Below are 18,579 nucleotides of genomic sequence, written 5' to 3' on the forward strand. Positions count from 1 at the left end.
GAGGAAGAAAGGTCCAGTCTATCAAGTTTCTCCTTAAAACACAAACAATCAAGACCTGATATCCTCCTAGTGAATCTTCTTCTGAACTCTTTGTAGTTTAATAATATCCTTCCTATAACAGGGTGACCAGAGCTGTACAGAGTATTCCGAGTGTGGCCTTACCAATGTCTTGTACAACTTCAACAAGTTGTCCCAACTCCTTTATTCGCTGTTCTGACCAAGGGAACCAAGTATGCTGATTTCATTCCTCACAACTCTGCCCAACTATGACTCCACTTTCAAGGAGCTATGAACATGTACCCTCACAGATTTCTTGGTTCTCGAACCGTGCCCAATACCTTAGCATTAAGTAAGTGCTGCCCTGGTTCGATCTATCAAATGCATCACCTCGCATTCATCTAAATTAAACTCCATCTGTCATTCACCAATCCACTGGCCCAATTGATCAAGATCCCGTTACAATTAGAGATAACCTTTTTTTCACTATCCACTATGCCACCAATCTTGGTGTCAACTGAAAACTTAGTAACCATGCCTCCTAAATTCTCATCCAAATCATTAATATAAATGACAAATCACAATGGACCCACCCATGGTGCCGGAAGTCACAAGTTATTTTCTCCAAGATTTTGGGTTCAGGCTTTCCCCATTTCTTTCACTGATGCGATGCTGACAGCTCTACATTTCCAGGTTTAAAATGTTCTCCCTTTATGGACAAGTTGGGGGGACTTTTGCATAATGTGTTCCTTTCTTTGTCACAATCCCACATCCCAGCAGGATTGAAAGATACTGGTCAACCCTTCCGATATTTCCAAAATTCCTTCTGTCAGGAACGCTCACACAGGCCCAGACTTATTTTGTGATGCATTTACAAAAAATATTTTGAATGGAAAATATTAACCTGTTTGTTCAGTGACTGTAATTAATTTCGGAATTAATTCAACCAGTACTAATCGTGTCTCTGGAGCATTCCCATCCATGCTTCATAAAGGGGTTATGCACGGTGTCATTGGGAGTGTCACAGTGATAAGCGGCTCCACAGAGAGGGAGTCGAGGGATCAACATTGGGAGAAAGAAATCGCAAGCTTTCTGCAACGGAGATGTATCCAGGGAAGGTAGATCTGGACGTTCCCACAATGGTTCAGCATCTGAGGGGCAGAGAACTGAATGTTACAACAACTGAGAGGAGTTTATACTCGATACTTTACTTGCTGTCTCAAGGTTGGCCGTCTACAGCTAAGCGTGTTGAATACGTATTGAAACTGATTCAATACTTTTACAATCCAATCCTGGCTATTGTTGGTATCCCCGGTAAGTTTCTCCACTGATTATGAATGATGTAGCCCGTGTTTAACTCTGCCACTCTTGCCATCTGCTCGACCCTGTTTGCAACTGATGCTTGTGGCCTGCGTCCTTATTGAGTTATCACATCTACAACGCGCAGATCACTATGTTAATGTTGCCTGTGTTGTGGAGTTTAGTTTGTAAAGATGTAAAAGATGTTTAGGAAGATGAAAAAGAATTGTGAAAACCGGTAGGAGGGGGGAAAAGTGTGCAATCTCTTAAAAATGTGTTTGTGCTTGACGCTGAGATGTTTAAATTGCTGAATACACAGAAACTTTAAGTTGTAACACTTATTCCAGAGGCCAAAAACATAGGGGTTGCCTTGGTAATTGGCACGACAGGTTTTGCATTGTGGTCAGCACAGTCCGAAGTCTCACAACACCAGGTTAAAATCCAACAGGTTTATTTGGCACCATTGGCTTTTGGAATGTTGTTCTTTCTTCAGGCGAGTGAGGAGCTGTGTTCAAAAATAGGACGTGTAAAGACACAAACTCAATTAACAAAATAATGGTTGGAATGTGAGTCTTTACGGGTAAACAAGGCTGAAAGATACAGACAATGTGAGTGGAGAGAGGGTTAAGCACAGGTTAAAGAGTTGTGTATTGTCTCCAGCCAGGGCAGTCAGTGAGATTTTGCAAGTCCCGGCAAGTGGTGGGAGTTACAGATAACGTGACATCAACCCAAGATCACGGTTGAGGCTGTCCTTGTGTGTGTGGGGCTTGGCTATCAGTGCCTGGTCAGCGATCCCGCACTGCTGTGTGTCATGAAGGCCACCTTAGAGAACGCTTATCTGAAGATCTGAGGCTGAATGCCCGTGACTGCTGAAGTATGCCCCAACTGGAAGATAACACTCCTGGTGATCGACAATCCTGGGTTTGCAAAATCTCCCTAACTGGCCTGGCTGGAGACAATACACACCTCTACTACCTGCGCTTGGCCCTCTCTCCACTCACATTGTCTGTATCTTTAAGACTTGATTACCTCTAAAGACTCACATTCCAACCAGTATTTTGTAAATTGAGTTTGTGTCTTTATATGCCCTGTTTGTGAACGGAACTTCCACTCACCTGATGAAGGAGCAGTGCTCCAAAAGCTTCTGCTGCCAAATAAACCTGTTGGACTTTAACCTGGTGTTGTGGGACTTTTTACTGTACTTACCCCAGTCCAACGCTGGCACCTCCACATCATGGTTTTGCATTGTGCCAGCTGATGAATTTAAATAAAACACACAGCTACAAGGGGCCTATTTGAAGTTATTGTTGTTGTCAACCTCAAGCCAATCTGAGTCCAGGGTTGTTGATAGGTCATTAAGATTATATTTAAAAAAACACAATTGCCTTCAGGGCAGATCCACCAGTGCTGAGCCAGGAGTACAACCAGAAGCAGAGCCCGATCACCTGAAGCAGTTAGATTTCAGACAGCCATGGGGAGAGATTACTTTTCCAATGGGTGGTGAATCTTTTGAATTCATTACTGGAGAGTGCGGTGGATGTAAGGACTTGATGAACTTAAGGAGACAGACAGAACTTTGAATAGTAATGGATTAGAGCAAGGGCTGGGGGTACAGTTCGATGGGGGGGGGGGAGCAGGTGGGAGCTGCTTGAGAATGGGAAGGGGGGAGGGTGCTGGGTAGCATCAGACTTGTTGTGCCCCTGATTCTTAAGGGTATACTTGGCAATAGTCCAGAAGGCCTATTCCAATGGAGAATTGTGCTGTGCCTGCTACCATCTGGCCAACTTACATCAGATCATAGATTCACTGAAAACAATATGGGGGGAAAAGCTCGAGTGACTTCGGGTTTTATTTTAAAGGTGCAGACTGTACGGACACGGTAATTACATCTGCGGACCTGTTGAGGAGATAGGTGAACTGTAGTGGACCCAGACAATCTGAGGGTTGGAACTGATTCATGCGATAACTATACTGCTGGTGCATCACATAATATTGGACAAATGTGTCATTGGACAATAGTCATTAAGGCAGGCTGCTTGGTTTTTCATTGGTAGCAGCCTTGGTTTGAGTACTTTTTTTACTCGGAGCATGGATCAGCGACTTTCCTACTGAGAGAGGACTCACTGCGCTTCACTGGTCCAGTAGGTCATAGTGGGGCAGCAAAAAAAAAATACACTGGGCACTATGAAAGGTAGCTATACACTGAACCCTGAAGCTTTGAAAGCAAACCCTCTGTGTCATTCGAGTGTGAGATTACTATTTCTTCCAGTGTTGTGTGAACAGTGGCCACAATGCTGTGGTCTCCCCTACAGGGTGTAGTCATTTGTAAATATTATAGAGATTCTGAACTGTCGAGACATTAGGATCTCTCTCTGCCAACTGCTGGTACTGTCCAGAGGAAAGGATGAAACCAGCACTGTTTGGTACCAGCTCTGCTGCAGGGCTTGTCAGTATCTATCTGAAAGGTGACAGATTACTGCCAACAAGACTCCACTCTGAATTTTCTGTCAGAGTTACCCCCACAGCCTTCTCACACTCCAAATCCCCCACAAGGTAGAAAGACTATTTACCTCGAGCTGAGTGAGGGTCAATTTTGAGGACCCCCGGAAAACTCTTTCCAAAATGTATACCATTTTGTACCGACCATGGAGCATCATATTGGCACAGTGGTGTTAGTGCGAGTGGGTGAAACGACCACTACGGACTCAGGGTGTAGTTCAATAACGACACAGCTTTATTTTCTTTTCCATCGACGGAGGTGCAGTCAGGACATACAATCAGACTGTCCCGAAAGCACACTAAACACCCGCCGTATCGGGATACAGTTATACCTGATCTTCAGTGTAGTACGCAATTAAAATGCCAATCCTTTATTTACAGTATTTGACTTCAGCCATCCTGTTTCAATGTTTTCGAGTGTTGCAGCAATTGTTTTAAGTGTGTGCTAATCATTTTTGTCTGATTGGTTATTCATGGTCTAGAATCTCTGAGGTTTGAACCAGAAGGTGTGTCATTGATCTCAAAGGAGGTTTAAGGGGCCAGGGACGTTTCCTTAGCTATGCTAATTTTAGGTGTCTCCATGGGTTGTTTGACTGTTTTAGAAGTGCTGATTTTGATGGGGTGTTGGATGTGTTTTTTTTTATTTATTTCCTGTAGGTACCATCCTGTCCAGCTTCCCTTGTGTGCTCGCCCTCATTTGCATTCTAAAAGTATGCTCTTGCCTACTGATCGGTGTCTGTTACTTTGGAAATTTTAGTGGAGAGGCTCTGAGTGTAACTTTACTCTGGCTCCATATTGTGTGCCTAATTTCATAAAATCTGCTGTCTGATAACAGTGGTTAGCAGTGCTGGCTCACAGCATCAGGAACCTGGGTTCAATTCCAGGCTTCGGTCACTGTCTGTGTCGAGTTTACACCTTATCCCCGTGTCTGCGTGTGTTACCTCCAGATGTTCCACTTTCCTCTCACACTCTAAAAGATGTGCTGGATCATATATATAAAAAAATCTGATTCAGTGTGTGTGCACATTTAAATAAAAATGTTGCATCTGCAGTCTAAATGATAACTTATTCCCCTGAATCATGGCTAATTTTATTCTTTACTTCCTTCCTGACAGTGAACATAATTACAATTGTGACGTTGATGAGCAGAAACTGTGGTCTGTCCAAATGTGTCACTCGTTACCTGGTGGCCATGTCAGCGGGGGATCTGCTCGTCATTATCCTTGACCTGATATTGAGACACATTCCCATTGTTTATTGGGAACAGTTTTATTTCCTGTACTCAGTCCCCGTGTGTAACATCCACGCCGTCCTGCTTTATGCAGCCACTGACTGTTCTGTCTGGTTCACCGTCACTTTCACCTTTGATCGATTTGTGGCCATTTGCTGCCCCAAGCTGAAAAGTAAATATTGCACTGAGAAATCAGCGGCTGTGGTTCTGGGAACAGTGACGGTGCTGAGCTGTTTAAAAAACGTTTCCTGGTATTTTATGTTATTAAATCGATATCAGCTGGCGAACAATCCCTGGTTTTGTGTTTTCTCATGGGAAGCTGCAGAATCTCCGGTCTGGGGAACAATCGAGTTCCTCCACAACATGCTAACCCCGTGTGTCCCGTTCGCCCTGATTCTGCTGCTCAATGCTCTCACCGTCAGACACATTTTAGTGAGCAGCAGAGCCCGCAGGAGACTCCGGGCTCACAGCAGTGGGGAGAACCCTAGTGACCCAGAGATGGAGAGTCGAAGAAAATCCATCATTTTACTGTTTGTTATCTCAGCCAATTTCATCCTCTTATGGTCGACATTAATGGTTTATACTATATGGATTCAGATGTATAATTTGGGCTATCAATCAGTAAGGTTACATCTTTTTGTTATGGAATTGGGTTTTATGCTGCAACTCACAAGTTGCTGCACAAATACTGCCATTTACACTGTGACACAGACTCACTTCAGACAGCAGTTAAAAGATCTCCTGAAATACCCCTTTACTGCAATGCTTCAACTCAATAAACCCTGACAGGAAACTGCAACCACAAGTTCCATGACTGTTTCTGTTGGGCATTCATATTGTAAACAAAACACACTTGCAGAAGCAGAAATAGTTACAGGTAGAGAGAGAGGGGACAGTATTAACAACAGTGAGAGTGATAGAGAGAGAGATTGGCAGAGAGAGGGAAAAACACAAAGACATGGAGAACAACAGAGTTTGAAAGAGTTTCTAACAGGTACAGAGAAAGAAACAGACAGAGAGAGAGAAAGAACAGAGACAGAGAGAGACTCTCACAGAGCGAGAGAGACAGGGATAGAGAGTGGAGAAAATGGTGAAGTTGATACACAGGGAAGGAGAAAGAGACACCAAAGAAGACAAACTGGGGGTTGTAATAAAAGAGGGAAAGGGAGAGGAAGGGAAAATGGGAGACAAAAAGCAGGGCAAAGGGAAATAGCCAGAGGCAGATAGAAACAGATATAGAAACAGAGAGCGGAAGTGAATGGGAAAGAGTGAGACTGAATGAGTATAATGGAAACAACAAGAACAAAAGACAGAGCGAGTGAGAGAGAGAGAGAGAGAAGCACAGAAAGTGATGGAGAGACATATTTAATGACTTTACCGATAACCATCAGGTGGAGTTATTGGAATATGAGCTCCCTGATTGAGGCAGTTAATGCTGTCCAGTCTGGGAGCTCTGCAGAAGTATATAATATGGAGTGTCTTCGTTACCAGAATTCAGGGTGTGTACACTCAGGATGTGGACAGGTGGTTTTATCACTCGACTATTAATACAGAAACTCAGCTAAAGTATTCGGCACCCGGGTTCCAATCTCATCACAGCAGATGGTGGAATTTGAATAAATAGATCTGGAATTTAGAATCCGCTTGTGACCATAAAAACATTGTTGATTGTCAGGAAAACCCCAACTAGTTCACCAGTGTCCCAGGAAAGGAAATCTGTTGTCCTTCCGTGGTCAGGCCTAACCGTGACTCCAGGACCACAACAACGTGGTTGACACTTAATTGCCCTCTGAACACGGGTAACTAGGAGGCTAAGTCGCGAAGGCAGATACCTTGAGCTGGTTACAATTAACAGACACTGGTCGTATCCTCAGTGGAAGAGACAGTGATCATGAACTTTTTCAAAATTCTCCCAGCGGCAGCCAATAATATTTGGCTGTGGAGGCAAACTTACCCAGTCCTGAATAAACTGAAGAAGTAAGAGCTGATGGGGGTAACCAAAAGGCTGTTACAGCAGAATTGCACCCATATTGGAGTGGCAGAGAACAGCTGACTGTGGAAGATGGCATACTCCTGTGGGGTGCAAGAGTGTCATCCTGAGACACCATCCCAACCTGGCCGAACTTTACCATGGCCACCCAGGAGTGGCAAACTTCAGATCCTCCAAATTGTCACGCCTGGTGGCCAGGTATGGATACAGATATTTGCTTGTGTGTCAGTGTTGGCAATATCAACAAGGGCAGAACAGTCACCAGTCACTATTCTTTACATTTGGGTTGGCCGTAGACGTGACTGCACATGGACAGTGCTGGACTGTTCATGGGGTCTGTGTTCCTGATATTGGTCGATGCTCATTCAAAATGGATGGCCATACACAGGATGAGTTAATCAAACACAAGGAGAAGAGTGGAGAAACTTCACACCTCTTTCTTGACACCAGACATTCTTCAGGTGTTGATTTCTAAAAATGGACCACCTTCCATCAGTCAGGAATTTGTGCATTGCATGAAGTTGAGCAATATTTGATGCGTTGCTGTACAGGGTACTGGTGAGGCCGCAACTGGAGCACTGTGTGCAGTTTTGGTCGGTGTATTTGTGGAAGGATATATTGGCCTTGGAGGGTGTGCAGTGACGGTTCACTAGGTTGATACCAGAGATGAGGGGGTTAACCTATAGAATAGATTGGGTCTGTCCTCATTGGAGTTTCGAAGGCGGAGGGGGGGATCTTATAGATAATGAAAGGGATAGATAGGGTAGAGGTAGAGAGGTTCTTCCTGCTTAGAAAGGACAGCAGATCTAGAGGGCAAAGTCTCAAAATAATTGGCGGGGGGGCAGTTTAGAACGGAGTTGAGGAGGAAATTCTTCACTCAAAGGGTGGTGAGTCTCTGGAATTCTCTGCCCATTGAAGTGGTGGAGGCTACCTTGCTGAATATTTTTAAGTCACGGGTCGATAGGTTTCTGATAGACAAGGGAATTAAGGGATATGGGGAGAAAGTGGGAAAGTGGAATTGATCCACTTCAGATCAGCCATGATCTTGTCGTATGGCGGGGCAGGCTCGAAGGGCTAGATGGCCTACTCCTGCTCCTATTTCTTATGTTCTTATGCGTTAGGACAGTGCCCACATTACCCATCAGCCAATGGTCTGGCAGAAAGAGCGACCCAGCAGTAAAAGCAGATTCAGAAAACCATCCCACAGCCTCCTTGGACACCAAGCTATCCAGGTTCATCTTCAATTAGAGGACAACACCCCGCCTCCCACCACCACCTCCTCTCTTCAACAACTGGAATAGCCCAAGCAGAGTTGTTCATGGTAAGATCACACAAAGTTAAGTCTGATTCCGAAGGTGGAAGTTGACACCCAGTGCCATTCCCACCAACAGGGAGAGGCACTTAAAGGCAGTTGATAGGTTATTAGTAATGAATCCTGGCAATGGGTCCACGTGGTTATGAGGCAAGTTCAAGTCCGCTCGCGGAGTTACCATCCTATGGAAAACTTCAATCATCTACAAGCCATGAAGTCCCAAGCTGTGCCTGAAAAATCTATTCTCAGCACACTGGGAACATTGTAAAGAATTCCAGACACTCCGGCTACTGCTCTCCATCTCCGCCAGTGGGAAGCTCGGAGACTGAAATGGACACAGTGGGTTTAGCCTCTCGACAACGTTGTCTCCCGATAAAGGGAAGTTGGGCCACAACGCTCATGGTGGAAGAGGCGAGCTCCTTCTGCTGAACCCCACTCACTTCCGAGGCTGAGCTGGAGGAACCGGACCCAGCATTGAAACTCCAAAAAAGGCTTCCAAATCAGTCAGAACATAAGAACATAAGAAATAGGAGCAGGAGTAGGCCATCTAGCCCTTCGAGCCTGCCCCGCCATTCAATAAGATCATGGCTGATCTGAAGTGGCTCAGTTCCACTTTCCCGCTTTCTCCCCATAACCCTTAATTCCCTTGCCTACCAAAAACCTATCTACCCGCGTCTTAAATATATTTAGCGAGGCAGCCTCCACCACTTCCACAGGCAAAGAATTCCAGAGATTCACCACCCTTTGAGTGAAGAAGTTCCTCCTCAACTCTGTTCTAAATTGCGCCCCCCCCCCCCGCCCCCCGCCTTATCTTGAGGCTGTGCCCTCTCGTCCTGCTGTCCTTTCTGAGCGGGAAGAGCCTCTCCACCTCTATCCTATCCATCCCATTCATCATCTTATATGTCTCAATGAGATCTCCCCTCATTCTTCTAAACTCTAACGAGTACAAGACCAGTCTATTCAGCCTCTCCTCATAGCTCAACCACCTCAACTCAGGTATCAGCCTAGTAAACCTCCTCTGCACTCCCTCCAAGGCCAAAGTATCCTTGTGCAAGTGCAGAGACCAAAACTGCACACAGTACTCCAGCTGTGGCCTCACCAGTGCCCTGTACAGTCAGCCCTCGGCGGTTTCTCAGAACCAAGGTTGGAAGGATGCAATGACTTCAAACAGGTTCATAAGTGTGAGGATACCTCTTTGCAGCAGTAATAGGAAGATGGATTATTATTTGAATGGGTATAAATTGAGAGAGGTGGCTACTCACCAAGACCTTGGTGTACACATGCATCAGTAACTGAAAGTAAGCACACAAGTAGGACAGGCAGTAATGAAGGCCAATGTTATGCTGGTCTTCAAAGGGAGAAGGTTTAAGTACAGGAATAGAGATGTGTTACTGCAGGTGTACAGAGCATTGCTAAGGCCACACTTTGAGTATTGTGTACAGTTTTGGTGTCCTTATCTGAGAAAGGATGTTCTTGTACAGAGGGAGTACAGCGACTGTTTCCCAGACCGATTCCTGGGATAACAATCTGTGATGTAAAGAGAGACTAAGTCGATTAGGGCTTTATTCATTGGAGTTTATTAGGGTGAAACATACAATATTGGATCAGGTGTAGACAGGGGAGATTCAGAAAGAATGTCCCCGAGGCTCAGGCAGTTGAGGAATAAGGTTCATATTTTGAGGATAAGCATCAACATTTTGGAACAGAGATGAGGAGAATTTTCTCCATCCAGAAAATTGTTGTACGTCAGTACCACAGAAAGTGGCTGAGACCAAAATCTTTAGTGATTTCAGGAAGAAATGATGTATAACTCTTGGGGCTAAAGTGATCACGTGATATGGGAGGAAGGGATGATCAGGATATAGAAGCTTATGGTCAGCTATGATCAAACTGAATGGCGGAGCAGGCTCGAAGGCCTGAATGGCCCACTCCTGCTTTTACCATATTTCAATGTTTCTATCATTGTGAAGCTGAGATGAGTCTGTGTGTGGTCTGTGTTCCAGCCTCGTTTAACTCTGAGCCTCGTCTTAGTCCAAACCTTGTGTGAATCTGAACCGCGTCTCTGTCTGAACATGGTGTGGGCCCGAGCCTGGTGTGGGCCCGAGCCTGGTATGAGCCCTCTCGACATGAATGCCAGCATTTCATTTGCCTTTCTAACTGCCGAGTGAACTTTCAGGTTAAGCTTTTGAGAATCCTGAACAAGGACTCCCAAATTCCTTTGTGCATCTGATATCTCAGTATTTCCCCATTTAGAAAATAGTCTATGCCTCCATTCCTCCTTCCAAAGTGCATAATCTCATACTTTTCCTCATTGTGTTCCATCTGCCACCTCTTTGCCCACTCTCTAACCTGTCCAAGTCCTTCTGCAGCCCTCCAACCCCGACTTCCTCAACACTCCCTGTGTCTCTACATATATTTGTATCATCCGCAAACTTAGCAACTGTACCTTCATTTCATGCTTCCAAATCATTGATGTATGTTTTGAAAAGTTGTCTTCTGAGCACCGATCCCTGAGGCACACCACTAGTCACTGGCTGCCATCCTGAAAAAAGATCCCCTCATCCCCACTCTCTGCCTTCTGTCAGTCAGCCAATTCTCCATCCAGGATCTTGCTCTCAACACCATTGGCACTTAACTTATTTAACTGTGCCCTATGCAGCGCCTTATCAATGACCTTCTGGAAATCAATATAAATCCCTGAATAACTTCCTTGTTTGCTCCTCAAAGAACACTAACGGATTTGTCAGTCATGTTCTCCCCTTGGCAAAGCTGAACTGACTGAGTCATAATTAAACATGCACCTCTGCGACCTTATATTTAATAATGAATTGTAAAATCTTGCCAATGACCAAAGTCAGGCTAACTGGTTGATAATTTCCAATCTTCTGCCTCCCTCCCTTCTTAAACAATGGTGTTGCATGAGCTACTTTACGGTCTTATGGCACTGTCCCTGTGTCAGTGATCCCTGAAAGATCACCACCAATGCCTCCACAATTCCCTCAGTTATCTCTTTTAGAACACTGGGATGTAGTCCATTTGGTCCAGATGATTTATCCACCTTCTGACCTTCCAATTTTCCCAGATCTCCTTCGTGATGGTCACTACCTGTGCCCCCGACTCTCCTGGAGCTCTGGAATCCCACTGGTGTCTCCAACCGTGAAGACTGATGCAAAGTTACCATTCTGTTCCTCTTTCATTGCTTTGTTTCCCATTATTACTTCTCCAGCCTAATTTTTGAGTGGTCCAATGCCTCTCTCTTACATTTTATATATTGAAAAAAAACCTCTTCCTATCTTCTTTTATATTTCTAGCCAATTTAGACTCATATTTCATCTCCCCCTTCCCCCCCAACCCCATTCCTTTTTTAAGTTGTCTTCTGCTTGCTTTTAAATGCTTCCCCACCCTTTGGCTTCCCACTAATCCTGGCCACTTGGTAAGCTTTCTCTTTTGCCTTGATGCTGTCCTTGGCTTCCCTCTTCAGCCATGGATGCCTCATCCTCCCTGTGACATGTTCCCTCCTGCCTGGGATGAATTTCTCTTGTGCCTCCTGAATTTCTGTTGTGCCTCTAAAAACTCCTGCCATTGCTGTTCCACTGTCTTCCCTGCTAGGCTCCCGTTCCAATCAACTCTGGCCAAATCCTCGCTCATGTATTTGTAATTACCTTTATTTAATTCTAATACTGTTACATCTGACTCCAGCTTTTCCCTCTCAAACTGCAGGGTCAATTCTATCAAACTGTGGTCACTGCTCCCGAAGGGTTCCTTCACCTTAAGTTCCCTAATCAAGTCTGCCTCATTACGCATCACCAAATCCAGAACTGGCTATTCCCTCGGAGGCTATGTCACAAGTTGCTCAAAGAAAAACAAATCTGAGTAATTCCACAAATTTTCTACCTACCTGATTTCCCCAGCCCACCAACATAATGAAGTCCCCCATGATTATTGTAATATCACCTTTTATGTGTTATTTTTTCACCTCCTGATTCATTTTGTGCCCACATCCTGACTGCTGCTATGAAGTTTGTACCTAACTCTTATCAGGGTCTTCTTTATCTTTGCGATTCCTCATCTCCACCTACAGAGATTCGATCCCTTTTGGTCATATATCACTTCTTGCGATCGATTTCACTTCATTCTTTACTCACAATGCAATGTTGCCCCCTTTGCCCATCTGCCTGTCCTTTCGACAGGACACGTATCCTTGGATATTTCGATCCCTGCCCTGATCCCCTTGCAGACACGTCTCTGTGATGCCCATAACATCGTACCGTCTAATTTCAATCCGTGCAACTCGGTCATTTACCTTGTTGAGTGCACTGCACGCATTTGGTACAACACACTCAGTCCTACATTCACCACCTCCCTTCTCATACTTGTCACCTTGTTTTGCTCCTGTCAAAGGTTAGATTTGTGCCACCTTCTATACTCTCTGTTCTATTATGTGGGAGGCCAGGGAGGCCTGGTATCAACAGCTCCTCCATTCATGGAGGGGACAGGGAACTCAACATTGGTTAGTAACGACGGGCGGGAAGAGGATCAGACATGGGGGGGTGGGGGGTGGGGGTGGGTGGTGGTGGTTCCTCGAGGCCTCACTCGCCAGAGGGGACTTGAAAACTGACTCCAGTCTCCAGGTATCAACTCCCAAGTGATTGTCTGTCTCGCTGATCAGATCTATGTGAGATGGACATAAGGATCAGGAATGAACTGTGGGCTGTAATATATTGTAAATATGCTGTGGCTTCTGCACCAAGCCTGTATGAAGTGAATAGACAAAAATGTACAATTGTTTGCAAATATATTGGAAGTGAGGGTTTGTTATTTACAGGGGAGGATTGTTATATATATGTTGGGACATTCCTTTCAGAGAACACTCCATGTGATCTCAGGACTGGGGTGAGCTGTTGGATCCTCCCAGATTGGGCAGTCAATATTTGGAGTGTTGTGTGAACAGACGGAGTAAAGAGTTGTGTTCCCTGACACCTGACTGTGGAGTCGATATTGAAGAGAATCCTCAGCACCACAGGACATAAACAAACGGTCCCGGTCCCAGTGCTGCATAACTCCACCTGTGGCTTGAATCCTCTTTGTGCCCCTCTCACACTCTCCTCCAAGTGCTGAGCATCTGTCCTAGGGTCCCCCTCTCACACTCTCCTCCAGGTGCTGAGTGTCTGTCCCAGTCTCCCCCTCTCACACTCTCCTCCAGGTGGTGAGTGTCTGTCCCAGTGTCCCACTCCCACACTCTCCTCTAGGTGCTGACTGTCCCAGTTTCTCCCTCTCACACTGTCCTCCAGGTGCTGAGCGTCTGTCCCAGTTTCCCCCTCTCACACTCTCCTCCAGGTGCTGAGCGTCTGTCTTAGTGTACCCCTCTCACACTCTGCTCAAGGTGCTGACTGTCCGGCCCAGTTTACAACTCCCACACTTTCTTCAAGGTGCTGACTGTCTATGCCAGTGTCACAGTGACCCCCCTCCCCCCACGCCCCACGCGGGGGTGGGGGGTGACTGTCTGTCTCAGTGTCCCCCTCTCACACTTTCCTCAAGGTGCTGACTCTCTGCCCTGGTGTCACAGTGAGCCCCTCTAACACTCTCCTCAAGGAGCTGACTGTCACAGTATCCCAGTGCCCTCCCCTCATAATCTCCTCAAGGTGCTGACTCTCTACCCTGGTGTCCCAGTGATCGCCCCTCTCACACTCTCCTCAAGGTGTTGCTTGCCTCTCTCGGTGTCCCAGTATCCCCCTCTCACACTCTCTTCAAGGTGCTGCTTTCCTGTCCCACTGTCCCAGTGTTCCCCTCAGACTCACCTCAAGGTGCTGACTGCCTGTCCCCGTGTCCCCCTTTCACAGTCTCCGAAAGGTGCTGCTGACTCTGACTCTGTTTAGGTGTCTCAGAGTCCTTCTCCCACACTCTCCTCAACTCACTCTTGTCTCCTTACAACCTCACAATAGAAAATGTCAAGAAAGTTTGATGTGAAGCCTCTTGATATGGTTCTCCTGTGCGTGACACTGAGAAATAGTTCGATGTGAAATCTCTTGCCCAGAATGAACTGTACGTGACACTGGGAGATAGTTCTACCAGATGACTCTCGCTAAGACTGTACTTTCCGTAATGCTGACTATTGATCTGTGTGAAGTTCTTTAATAAAGTTGTTCTGCACATAAGCTGTAAATAAGAGCGCATAGAGCCTGGATGTAGCAGCCTATATCAATCCTGATTAATGCTAACCACACATTTAACCCTGCCAAAGGTTAGATTCCTGCCACCTTCTATACGCTCTGTTCTAAGATGTGGGAGGCCAGGGAGGCCTGTTATCAACAGCTCCTCCATTCATGGAGGGGACAGGGAACTCAACATTGGTTACTGACCATCATAACCATACGCCAATAAAATATAGGAACAGAATTAGGCCATTAGGCTCATCGAGCCGGCTCCACCATTCAGTTATGGCTGAGAAGTTTCTCCAACCCATTCTCCCGTTTCTTTTCCCCCGTAACCTTTGACCCCTTTACCAGTCAAGAACCTATCTATCTCTTTCTTAAATACACTCAGAGACCTGGCCTCCACAGTCTTGTGTGGCAATGAATTCTACAGATTTACCAGCATTTGACTGAAGAAATTCCTCCTCATCACAATTTTAAAGTAAGAAGTCTTCACAACAGCTGCTTAAAGTCCCACAAGCTCACTTGGAATTACGAGCTTTCGGAACGCTGCTCCTTCATCAGGTCAGTGGCCTACTGGCGTTGTGAGACTTCTCACTGTGCCTGTGCCAGTCCAACACTGGCATTTCCACATCACAGTTCCAAAGGATGGACTCTTTCCTCTGAGGCTGTGCCTTCCTGTCTATCCTACTAATGGAAACATCTTCCACAAGTGCACTCTACCCAGGCCTTTCATTATGCTGTAAGATTCAATGAGATCTCATTCCTCACCCTTCCAGACTCATTCAACTCCAGACCCAGAGTCCTCAGTTCCTACTCATGTATCAAGTATTTTACTCCCCGGGTCATTCTTGTGAAACTCCTCTGGACCCTCTCCAAGGCCAGCAGATCCTTCCCTAGATATGGGGCCCAAAATTGCTGCCAATATTCCGAATTGGCCTGACCAGAGTCTTATAAAACGGCGGCAGTACTCCCCTACTTTGTATTCTAGTCCTCGCGAAATGAACCCTAACAGAGGGACTTCTGTTATATAGAAGTAATATCGAAAGATTTGCAGCCTGATCCTTCATGATTTCCAATTTCCTGACCCTCAACACCTCATGTAGGTTGTAAACATTCTACTTCGGGTATAAAAAGTGTTGGATTGAAGGGGGTTAAGTGACGCTGTTTGTTTAGTGACTGTAATTGATGTAAGTCTCCATGGATCTGATTAGTGTGCCTGGAGGGATTTCCCTCTTCCATTAATAAGGGATTCTGTTCAATGTGTTGCCCCACTGAATCAGCGGGAGAGAGAACTCCAACACTAACAGAGATCAGCGGCTGTGGAGAGAGAGGGAGGGAGAGGAGAGATCAGAAACTTATAGTAATGGATTGGAATGTTCCAACAATGATTCAGAATTTGGGAACAACGGATTGGAATGATCCAATAATGGATCAGAATCTGGGAACAATGGATTGGAATGTTTCGACCACGGATAGAAGTTTATCCTATTGGATTGTTTGGTTTACTTCAGATTATTGGTGGATAACATCAGCTGATCGTATTAGATATCTACTGAAGATCATTCAATGCTTTTACTATTCCATCTTGGCGATTGTGGGTGTTCCAGGTAAGTCCCTGGCTGGAATTGAACCAGCCCACCTACCATGGGAGTCAGAGTAGGCAACGGGTGGAGCATGGGAAGGTCTGTTGAACACGGGTAGGATTTTGCAGCTTCAGGAAGTGTGAGGCTGTTGTGTCCCATCCCCTGTGTCCAGTTACTAATCTTCGAAAGGGCGTTTAAATATATTGATTTCCTTGTCATTTACTGCACTGGGTTTGCTGCTTTTGTGGTCTCTGTTGAATCTCTGTATCCAGTTATTAACTATTTCAGCCACTGACAGTTGTCTAAGGGCCTATGGGCTCGGATGTCTTCTGTGTGCTGTGACATTCCATAGGCATGTGAACTCAAACACTATTCCCTTGTAAGTAAAAGAATGAGACAGAATCCTTTTTACCCTCTCTACATAACACCATTTCACTGCTAATCACCCACCCAGTCAGCAGGCCGCAGAATCCATTTTATTGGCTATGTGTGCACTGCAAGATCTCACAGAGACAGAACATGTTTTGTGACATTATTCATTCATTTCACAAATATGAGAACATTAACATTGCAATGAAATAACTGTGAAAATCCCCAAGACATTCCAGCTGTACACTGATGGAGAAATAGCATGGCCAATGCACCTAACTAGCATAACTTTCAGAGTGTGGGAGGAAATGGAAACACCAGGGTGAAACCCACACAGACACACACAGAACATGCAGACTCTGCACAGACAGTGGCCAAGCCTGGAATTGAACAAGAACCTCTGGTGCTGTGAAGCAACAATGCTGTCCCTTGTGCCACCACAAGCTCTCCTAGAGTAGCAGGAACACAAACACGCATTCACTCCGAAACACACATACATTAATACACACAATTGTTGACAGAAGAAATCAGACATTAACACTTACTCCCACTCACACACAAATTAAAGAATAGGACAACACATACTTTGGAACACTCTGACGGTGTTCTCTTGCTCTCTCTCTCTCTCACACACACACACACACACACACACACACACACACACACACAGGAGGGGGTTGTGGCAGGTTTACAACTCCTCTTGTGCCCATTGATGACAGGGTGAGCAGCAAAACTGCGTGACAGTCTAGAACTCAGGTCCACACCCGAATTCTCGCCCCTTGCAACCTTTACCAGCAACGGATATGCAGTGGATTAAGTCTCCTGCCCATTTCTGGCAGGAGGCTGGGTAGATTATTGAAGTTTATTTTAAAACACATTTAACTAAAGTTTGTAATGGAATTGGGTGCATGCACAGTGGGGCAGGGAGGGGGGCTTTGCTGCCCCTCTGCATGCACAGTGGTTTCAGGTGTGGGTCTCGCTGCCTCTCTGCATGCACAGTGGGGCAGGGAGGGGCTTTGTTGCCTTTCTGCATGCAGAGTGGGGCAGGGAGGGGCACTGCCTGCCTTTCTTCATACACAGTGGGGTATGGAGGGGGGCTTTGTTGCCTCTCTGCGTGCACAGTGGGGTAGGGAATGGGGCATCACTGCCTCTCTGCATGCACAGTGGGGTAGGGAATGGGGCATCACTGCCTCTCTGCATGCACAGTGGGGTCGGGAGGGGGCATCACTGCCTCTCTGCATGTACAGTGGGGTAGGGAGGGGGCATCACTGCCTCTCTGCGTGTACAGTGGGGTAGGGAATGGGGCATCACTGCCTCTCTGCATGCACAGTGGGGTAGGGAATGGGGCATCACTGCCTCTCTGCATGCACAGTGGGGTAGGGAATGGGGCATCACTGCCTCTCTGCATGTACAGTGGGGTAGGGAGGGGGCATCACTGCCTCTCTGCATGCACAGTGGGGCAGGGAGGGATGCCCTGAAGCCACTGTGCATGCCGTTGGTTTGGTGGAAGGAGGAGGGTCATTGGTCCAGGTGGTGGGGAGGGGGTTGGGGCTATATCAGGTCAGGGGCTGCTCACAAAGAGCTGTGACCCCCCAGATTATCTGGGGGCAGATTCTGTGTTGCTGACGGATGGCTCTCTCAGACCAGGGCGCTCACTGCTGGCCGCAATTGACATTTGCAAACACGTAGGTTTGGTACGCAGTTGGTGTCCCAGCCAGGGCTGTGAGAGCTGCAAGTGATGGGGTCACTGCTGAGGGTGGTCGAACAGACATCGAGTTTTAACAGCACAAAATGAGGCTCTTCCGCCCATTATTTTGAAACTGGTTATCAAACACCTATCCCATCGAATCCCATTTTCCAGCACTCGGTCCACAGCCTTATACACTCTGGCGTTTGAATTGCTGATCTAAATGCCTCTTGTGGTTGTTCCCGCTTCCACCATCCTCTCAGGCCCTGAGCTGTAGATCCCAGCACCCTGTAGATGGAAACATGTTTCCTCAAATCCACACAGAAATCTACCCTTTACCTTAATTCCACACCTGCTGGTTAATGAAACTTCTACTGAAGGGAAAATGTTTCTTCCTATCTCGATGCCACATAGTTTTATCTACATCACTCACGTCTCCCTCTCCCACTTCAAAGAA

General features: G+C 46.2%; 1 long non-coding RNA gene across 1 annotated transcript in view; it reads right to left on the reverse strand.

Moving 5' to 3' along the window:
- Positions 1-3,024: 3,024 nt before the first annotated feature.
- The window catches only part of LOC145362588 (uncharacterized), a 30,919-nt gene continuing 15,364 nt past the window's right edge, over positions 3,025-18,579 (reverse strand). The window contains exon 3 of the long non-coding RNA XR_013890008.1: positions 3,025-3,102. This is a non-coding gene — a long non-coding RNA (uncharacterized LOC145362588). The remainder of the gene's footprint in view (positions 3,103-18,579) is intronic.

Source organism: Carcharhinus amblyrhynchos, unplaced genomic scaffold (genome assembly GCF_965287045.1).
Source record: "Carcharhinus amblyrhynchos unplaced genomic scaffold, sCarAmb.v2.hapA scaffold_38, whole genome shotgun sequence".
NCBI classification, from domain to species: domain Eukaryota; kingdom Metazoa; phylum Chordata; class Chondrichthyes; order Carcharhiniformes; family Carcharhinidae; genus Carcharhinus; species Carcharhinus amblyrhynchos.